The sequence below is a fragment of the Mus musculus genome, chromosome 16 (assembly GCF_000001635.26).
Source record: "Mus musculus strain C57BL/6J chromosome 16, GRCm38.p6 C57BL/6J".
Classification (NCBI taxonomy): domain Eukaryota; kingdom Metazoa; phylum Chordata; class Mammalia; order Rodentia; family Muridae; genus Mus; species Mus musculus.
The window spans coordinates 45,130,345-45,139,057 of NC_000082.6; positions in this window are offsets into that span (position 1 = coordinate 45,130,345).

Sequence of the window (8,713 nt, forward strand, 5' to 3'; positions counted from 1 at the left end):
ACCCAGCCCAGCCCAGCCCAGCCCAGCCCAGCCCACCCCATACCATGGTTTCCTTCCTTAGCTTTCTCACCTCATGCACACCACACTGCCTTACCACGTTTTCTCCACATCTCATCGTTCACCTTCTCTCTGGCTGCATACAGTCTACTCACACTCATTCCTCAGACAGACGGCTTACGATGAGTATGCCATTTTCTTGCCACCAAGGACAGTACAGCAATAAGCACGGGTGTGTAGGTGTCTCTGTAGAAGGGTAGGAATCCTTCAGGAATGGTATAGATGGATCCTGTTCTATTTAAAAACAATGAAAAGCCCCCATATTTTCCTAGTGGTTATATTGGGTTGTTCCCTCAAAGGAATGTATAACCTGTTACCCAAAAGACTGGAAGCAAACATGTTTAATAGCCCAGTGCCCTTTGCACCCTCTCTGTGGCTAGGGACTTTTCCAGCATGAGATCTTCAGACCTTTATTATAATCTTGTTTTCCTCAGTTAATCTGTAAAGCTACCTTTGTGGATTTTGTAAACAGTTTCCATGTCGTCGTGTCCAATCTGTATTTAGCTTACTTTGTTCCTCAACGAGATTTATGTATGCTTGGTTGTGCACGTGGGATTAAGTTAATTATGACCAGAATAAGTTTCCACCAAATAGTGCTGTGTTCAAGTATACCTAAAATAACCTACTCAGGGTCAGACACCAGAAGTTTGAGCCAACACTGGCTACTTAGTTGCCTTCTTGCTTCTTCTTTCATATTTTGTTTGAAGTCCTATGTAGAGGAATGAGACCAGAGGAGCAAATAAAAGGGAGACATGAAAAGAAGCCAAAGCATCCTTATTTATAGGAGACATGCATCTAAACACAGGAAAAGTCAAAGACTCCATCAGGAGACTAAGGCTGATAAATACTCTCAGCGCAGAGAAGGTGTATTAGTCAGGTTATAACACAATTAACATGTCCACATCAGTGGCCTTCTGAAATACCAAAGACAAACAGATGAGAAAGAAATCAGGAACCAATCCCATCCACAGAACCTCCCACCCCCAATTAAACATCGTGGAATAAACTCTAACAAAGGGAATGAAAAACTTGTACAATGAAAAGTTTAAAAAACTGAAGAAGCAGAGTAGGACCCCAAGATCTACCTCCTCTTCCCTATAGTGATGGATTAAATAACCTCCTCACTCCCAGCCCCACCCACAGGCTTGGGTGTTTGGACACACAGGGCCCAGTTGGTGGCACCATTAGGGAAGGTTTTGGTAGTATAGCTTTGCTGGAGGATGAACCATTGGGCATGGACACTGACATTATACAGTCTTCGTCCTTCTTTCTGTTCCCTCTGTCTGCCGTGAAACAACTGTCAGATAATGGTGATTCACCATGTCTTCAAAAGCAGAATGGCCATTATCAAAAGAAAACACAAAATGTGCTGATGAAAATGTGAAGGAGAGGGAAAGGTTTGCGCAGCCAGTATGGAGAACAGTGAGCAAGCTCTTAGGAAAACTAAAAATAGACCAACTATCCTACTTTGGGATACACATACACAGAAATCAGGGACTGTACTTAAGTATTCATAACAATAGCTGAAATATGAGACCAACACGGCTGCCTATCGGCAGAGGGATATTTGAAGGACTGTGGTTATATATGTGATAGATATAATCTAGACATGGAAAAAGTCCTATCACAAGGTCAATGGATCTGGAAGACATTGTGGCGATCAAAGCAAGTCAGACAGAAAAAAAATTACATGTTCTTCCACATACAGAACCTTAAAAGTTGATCTGCTTGTGGAACGGTAACTAATAGAATTGTGTGGTAGCAAGGGTGATAGAGGGTGGCTGGAAACTGGGAACCCAAACACAGTGACATAGAAAGAACTGGCATCAATATTCTATACTACAGTGGAGTAACTATAGTTCATAACAACCCATTATTTGTTAAAAGGATAACCAATAAAGATTGGGTGTTCCAAACATAAAATGAGATAGGAACACCAGTATGAGGTACAACTTTGGCTACCTCTGGAACACAGCTTCTGTGTGCTGTCTTAGGAAACACATTCCAGAAGATGCATCTCAAAGACTCCAGTTTCTTATTAATCACAGATAATTCTTTAGCCCCAGATGACCAGCATCAATTGTTCCAGTAAAATGAAGGTTTCACTTCAGTGGTTCTGGTCTCTTGTTAATTCTTCAGCTCCAGCTGAGCAGACATCATAGATTCTACAAATGGCCCCTAAACAGTCTTTGCTTCCCTCGGAAACTTCACAAGCCAGGTTTCCCTCTCTACACTGCTTGCAACACTCATCTTCCAAGCTCCTACCCAACAGTCCACTGAGCTCTCAACACTAGATGACTTTTCTAGGCCAAAGTTTCAGTCTTCCCACAACCCTCCCTAATACAATATGGTCAGGTCTGTCACAGCAATACTCCACAATCCTGGTACCAATTTCTGTGATCAAACACCTTGACCGAAAGCAATTTGGGGAGGAAAATATTTATTTGGGTTAAACTTCCATATCACTGTTTTTTTTTCCCATTTTTATTAGGTATTTAGCTCATTTACATTTCCAATGCTATACCAAAAGTCCCTCATACCCACCCACCCCCACTCCCCTATCCACCCACTCCCCCTTTTTGGCCCTGGTGTTCCCCTGTACTGGGGCATATAAAGTTTGCGTGTCCAATGGGCCTCTCTTTCCAGTGATGGCCGACTAGGCCATCTTTTGATACATATGCAGCTAGAGTCAAGAGCTCCGGGGTACTGGTTAGTTCATAATGTTGTTCCACCTATAGGGTTGCAGTTCCCTTTAGCTCCTTGGGTACTTTCTCTAGCTCCTCCATTGGGAGCCCTGTGATCCATCCATTAGCTGACTGTGAGCATTCACTTCTGTGTTTGCTAGGCCCCGGCATAGTCTCACAACAGACAGCTACATCTGGGTCCTTTCGATAAAATCTTGCTAGTATATGCAATGGTGTCAGCGTTTGGATGCTGATTATGGGGTGGATCCCTGGATATAGCAGTCTCTACATGGTCCATCCTTTCATCTCAGCTCCAAACTTTGTCTTTGTAACTCCTTCCATGGGTGTTTTGTTCCCAATTCTAAGGAGGGGCATAGTGTCCACACTTCAGTCTTCATTCTTCTTGAGTTTCATGTGTTTAGCAAATTGTATCTTATATCTTGGGTATCCTAGGATTGGGGCTAATATCCACTTATCAGTGAGTACATATTGTGTGAGTTCCTTTGTGAATGTGTTACCTCACTCAGGATGATGCCCTCCAGGTCCATCCATTTGGCTAGGAATTTCATAAATTTATTCTTTTTAATAGCTGAGTAGTACTCCATTGTGTAGATGTACCACATTTTCTGTATCCATTCCTCTGCGGAGGGGCATCTGGGTTCTTTCCAGCTTCTGGCTATTATAAATAAGGCTGCTATGAACATAGTGGAGCATGTGTCCTTCTTACCAGTTGGGGCATCTTCTGGATATATGCCCAGGAGAGGTATTGCTGGATCCTCTGGTAGTACTATGTCCAATTTTCTGAGGAACCGCCAGACTGATTTCCAGAGTGGTTGTACAAGCCTGCAATCCCACCAACAATGGAGGAGTGTTCCTCTTTGTCCACATCCACGCCAGCATCTGCTGTCACCTGAATTTTTGATCTTAGCCATTCTGACTGGTGTGAGGTGGAATCTCAGGGTTGTTTTGATTTGCATTTCCCTGATGATTAAGGATGTTGAACATTTTTTCAGGTGCTTCTCTGCCATTCAGTATTCCTCAGGTGAGAATTCTTTGTTCAGTTCTGAGCCCCATTTTTTAATGGGGTTATTTGATTTTCTGAAGTCCACCTTCTTGAGTTCTTTATATATGTTGGATATTAGTCCCCTATCTGATTTAGGATAGGTAAAGATCCTTTCCCAATCTGTTGGTGGTCTTTTTGTCTTATTGACGGTATCTTTTGCCTTGCAGAAACTTTGGAGTTTCATTAGGTCCCATTTGTCAATTCTCGATCTTACAGCACAAGCCATTGCTGTTCTGTTCAGGAATTTTTCCCCTGTGCCCATATCTTCAAGGCTTTTCCCCACTTTCTCCTCTATAAGTTTCAGTGTCTCTGGTTTTATGTGAAGTTCCTTGATCCACTTAGATTTGACCTTAGTACAAGAAGATAAGTATGGATCGATTCCCATTCTTCTACATGATAACAACCAGTTGTGCCAGCACCATTTGTTGAAAATGCTGTCTTTCTTCCACTGGATGGTTTTAGCTCCCTTGTCGAAGATCAAGTGACCATAGGTGTGTGGGTTCATTTCTGGGTCTTCAATTCTATTCCATTGGTCTACTTGTCTGTCTCTATACCAGTACCATGCAGTTTTTATCACAATTGCTCTGTAGTAAAGCTTTAGGTCAGGCATGGTGATTCCACCAGAAGTTCTTTTATCCTTGAGAAGACTTTTTGCTATCCTAGGTTTTTTGTTATTCCAGATGAATTTGCAAATTGCTCCTTCTAATTCGTTGAAGAATTGAGTTGGAATTTTGATGGGGATTGCATTGAATCTGTAGATTGCTTTTGGCAAGATAGCCATTTTTACAATGTTGATCCTGCCAATCCATTCTGAGATCTTCTTTAATTTCTTTCTTCAGAGATTTGAAGTTTTTATCATACAGATCTTTCACTTCCTTAGTTAGAGTCACGCCAAGGTATTTTATATTATTTGTGACTATTGAGAAGGGTGTTGTTTCCCTAATTTCTTTCTCAGCCTGTTTATTCTTTGTATAGAGAAAGGCCATTGACTTGTTTGAGTTTATTTTATATCCAGCTACTTCACCGAAGCTGTTTATCAGGTTTAGGAGTTCTCTGGTAGAATTTTTAGGGTCACTTATATATACTATCATATCATCTGCAAAACGTGATATTTTGACTTCCTCTTTTCCAATTTGTATCCCCTTGATCTCCTTTTGTTGTCGAATTGCTCTGGCTAATACTTCAAGTACTATGTTGAAAAGGTAGGGAGAAAGTGGGCAGCCTTGTCTAGTCCCTGATTTTAGTGGGATTGCTTCCAGCTTCTCTCCATTTACTTTGATGTTGGCTACTGGTTTGCTGTAGATTGCTTTTATCATGTTTAGGTATGGGCCTTGAATTCCTGATCTTTCCAACACTTTTATCATGAATGGGTGTTGGATCTTGTCAAATGCTTTTTCTGCATCTAACGAGATGATCATGTGGTTTTTGTCTTTGAGTTTGTTTATATAATGGATTACATTGATGGATTTTCGTATATTAAACCATCCCTGCATCCCTGGAATAACACCTACTTGGTCAGGATGGATGATTGCTTTAATGTGTTCTTGGATTCGGTTAGCGAGAATTTTATTGAGGATTTTTGCATTGATATTCATAAGAGAAATTGGTCTGAAGTTCTCTATCTTTGTTGGGTCTTTCTGTGGTTTAGGTATCAGAGTAATAGTGGCTTCATAAAATGAGTTGGGTAGAGTACCTTCTACTTCTATTTTGTGAAATAGTTTGTGCAGAACTGGAATTAGATCTTCTTTGAAGGTCTGATAGAACTCTGCACTAAACCTGTCTGGTCCTGGGCTTTTTTTGGCTGGGAGACTATTAATAACTGCTTCTATTTCTTTAGGTGATATGGGACTGTTTAGATGGTCAACTTGATCCTGATTCAACTTTGGTACCTGGTATCTGTCTAGAAATTTGTCCATTTCGTCCAGGTTTTCCAGTTTTGTTGAGTATAGCCTTTTGTAGAAGGATCTGATGGTGTTTTGGATTTCTTCAGGATCTGTTATGTCTCCCTTTTCAGTTCTGATTTTGTTAATTAGTATTTTGTCCCTGTGCCCTTTAGTGAGTCTAGCTAAGGGTTTATCTATCTTGTTGATTTTCTCAAAGAACCAACTCCTCGTTTGGTTACTTCTTTGAATAGTTCTTCTTGTTTCCACTTGGTTGATTTCACCCCTGAGTTTGATTATTTCCTGCCATCTACTCCTCTTGGGTGAATTTGCTTCCTTTTTTTCTAGAGCTTTTAGATGTGTTGTCAAGCTGCTAGTATGTGCTCTCTCCCATTTCTTCTTGGAGGCACTCAGAGCTATGAGTTTCCCTCTTAGAAATGCTTTCATTGTGTGCCATAGGTTTGGGTACGTTGTGGCTTCATTTTCATTAAACTCTAAGAAGTCTTTAATTTCTTTCTTTATTCCTTCCTTGACCAAGGTATCATTGAGAAGAGTGATGTTCAGTTTCCACGTGAATGTTGGCTTTCCATTATTTATGTTGTTATTGAAGATCAGTCTTAGGCCATGGTGGTCTGATAGGATACATGGGACAATTTCAATATTTTTGTATCTGTTGAGGCCTGTTTTGTGACCAATTATATGGTCAATTTTGGAGAAGGTCCCGTGAGGTGCTGAGAAGAAGGTATATCCTTTTGTTTTAGGATAAAATGTTCTGTAGATATCTGTCAGGTCCATTTGTTTCATCACTTCTGTTAGTTTCACTGTGTCCCTGTTTAGTTTCTGTTTCCACGATCTGTCCATTGATGAAAGTGGTGTGTTGAAGTCTCCCACTATTATTGTGTGAGGTGCAATGTGTGCTTTGAGCTTTACTAAAGTGTCTCTAATGAATGTGGCTGCCCTTGCATTTGGTGCATAGATATTCAGAATTGAGAGTTCCTCTTGGAGGATTTTACCTTTGATGAGTATGAAGTGTCCCTCCTTGTCTTTTTTGATAACTTTGGGTTGGAAGTCGATTTTATCCGATATTAAAATGCTACTCCAGCTTGTTTCTTCAGTCCATTTGCTTGGAAAATTGTTTTCCAGCCTTTCACTCTGAGGTAGTGTCTGTCTTTTTCCCTGAGATGGGTTTCCTGTAAGCAGCAGAATGTTGGGTCCTGTTTGTGTAGCCAGTCTGTTAGTCTATGTCTTTTTATTGGGGAATTGAGTCCATTGATATTAAGAGATATTAAGGAAAAGTGATTGTTGCTTCCTTTTATTTTTGTTGTTAGAGTTGGCATTCTGTTCTTGTGGCTGTCTTCTTTTTGGTTTGTTGAGGGATTACTTTCTTGCTTGTTCTAGGGAGTGATTTCCGTCCTTGTATTGCTTCTTTTCTGTTATTATCCTTTGAAGGGCTGGATTCGTGGAAAGATATTGTGTGAATTTGGTTATGTCGTGGAATACTTTGGTTTCTCCATCTATGGTAATTGAGAGTTTGGCCGGGTATAGTAGCCTGGGCTGGCATTTGTGTTTTCTTAGTGTCTGTATAACATCTGTCCAGGCTCTTCTGGCTTTCATAGTCTCTGGTGAAAAGTCTGGTGTAATTCTGATAGGCCTTCCTTTATATGTTACTTGACCTTTCTCCCTTACTGCTTTTAATATTCTATCTTTATTTAGTGCATTTGTTGTTCTGATTATTATGTGTCGGGAGGAATTTCTTTTCTGGTCCAGTCTATTTGGAGTTCTGTAGGCTTCTTGTATGATCATGGGCATCTCTTTCTTTATGTTTGGGAAGTTTTCTTCTATTATTTTGTTGAAGATATTAGCTGGCCCTTTAAGTTGAAAATCTTCATTCTCATCAATTCCTATTATCCGTAGGTTTGGTCTTCTCATTGTGTCCTGGATTACCTGGATGTTTTGAGTTAGGATCCTTTTGCATTTTGTATTTTCTTTGACTGTTGTGTCGATGTTCTCTATGGAATCTTCTGCACCTGAGATTCTCTCTTCCATTTCTTGTATTCTGTTGCTGATGCTCGCATCTATGGTTCCAGATCTCTTTCCTAGGGTTTCTATCTCCAGCGTTGCCTCGCTTTGGGTTTTCTTTATTGTGTCTACTTCCCTTTTTAATTCTAGTATGGTTTTGTTCACTTCCATTACCTGTTTGGATGTGTTTTCCTGTTTTTCTTTAATGACTTCTACCTGTTTGGCTGTGTTTTCCTGCTTTTCTTTAAGGGCCTGTAACTCTTTAGCAGTGCTCTCCTGTAATTCTTTAAGTGACTTATGAAAGTCCTTCTTGATGTCCTCTATCATCATCATGAGAAATGTTTTTAAATCTGGGTCTAGATTTTCGGTTGTGTTGGGGTGCCCAGGACTAGGTGGGGTGGGAGTGCTGCATTCTGATGATGGTGAGTGGTCTTGATTTCTGTTAGTAGGATTCTTACGTTTGCCTTTCGCCATCTGGTAATCTCTGAAGCTAGCTGTTTTAGTTGTCACTGTTAAGAGCTTGCTCTTCAGGTGACTCTGTTAGCCTCTATTAGCAGACCTGGAGGGTAGCACTGTCCTTAGTTTCAGTGGGCAGAGTATTCTCTGCAGGCAAGCTCTCTTCTTGCAGGGAAGGTACCCAGATATCTGGTGTTCGAACCAGACTCCTGGCAGAAGTTGTGTTCCACTCACTAGAGGTCTTAGGATCCTGTGTGGAATCCTGTGTGGGCCCTTGCGGGTGTCAGGGGACTCCGCTGGCAAGGTAGCCCGGGGCTCGAGTGGAGCGGAAGGGGCTTGTGCCCCAGATCAGGCCCGGGTAGCCTGCTTCCCTATGTACAGCAGTCTCAGGTTCTGCGATTGGATTGGGGCAGGCGCTGTGTTCCACTCACCAGAGGTCTTAGGATCCCGTGGGGAATCCTGTGTGGGCCCTTGCGGGTGTTGGGCGAGACTCTGCTGGCAAGGTAGCCTGGGGCTCGAGTGGAGCGGAAGGGGCTTGTCCCATATCACTGTTT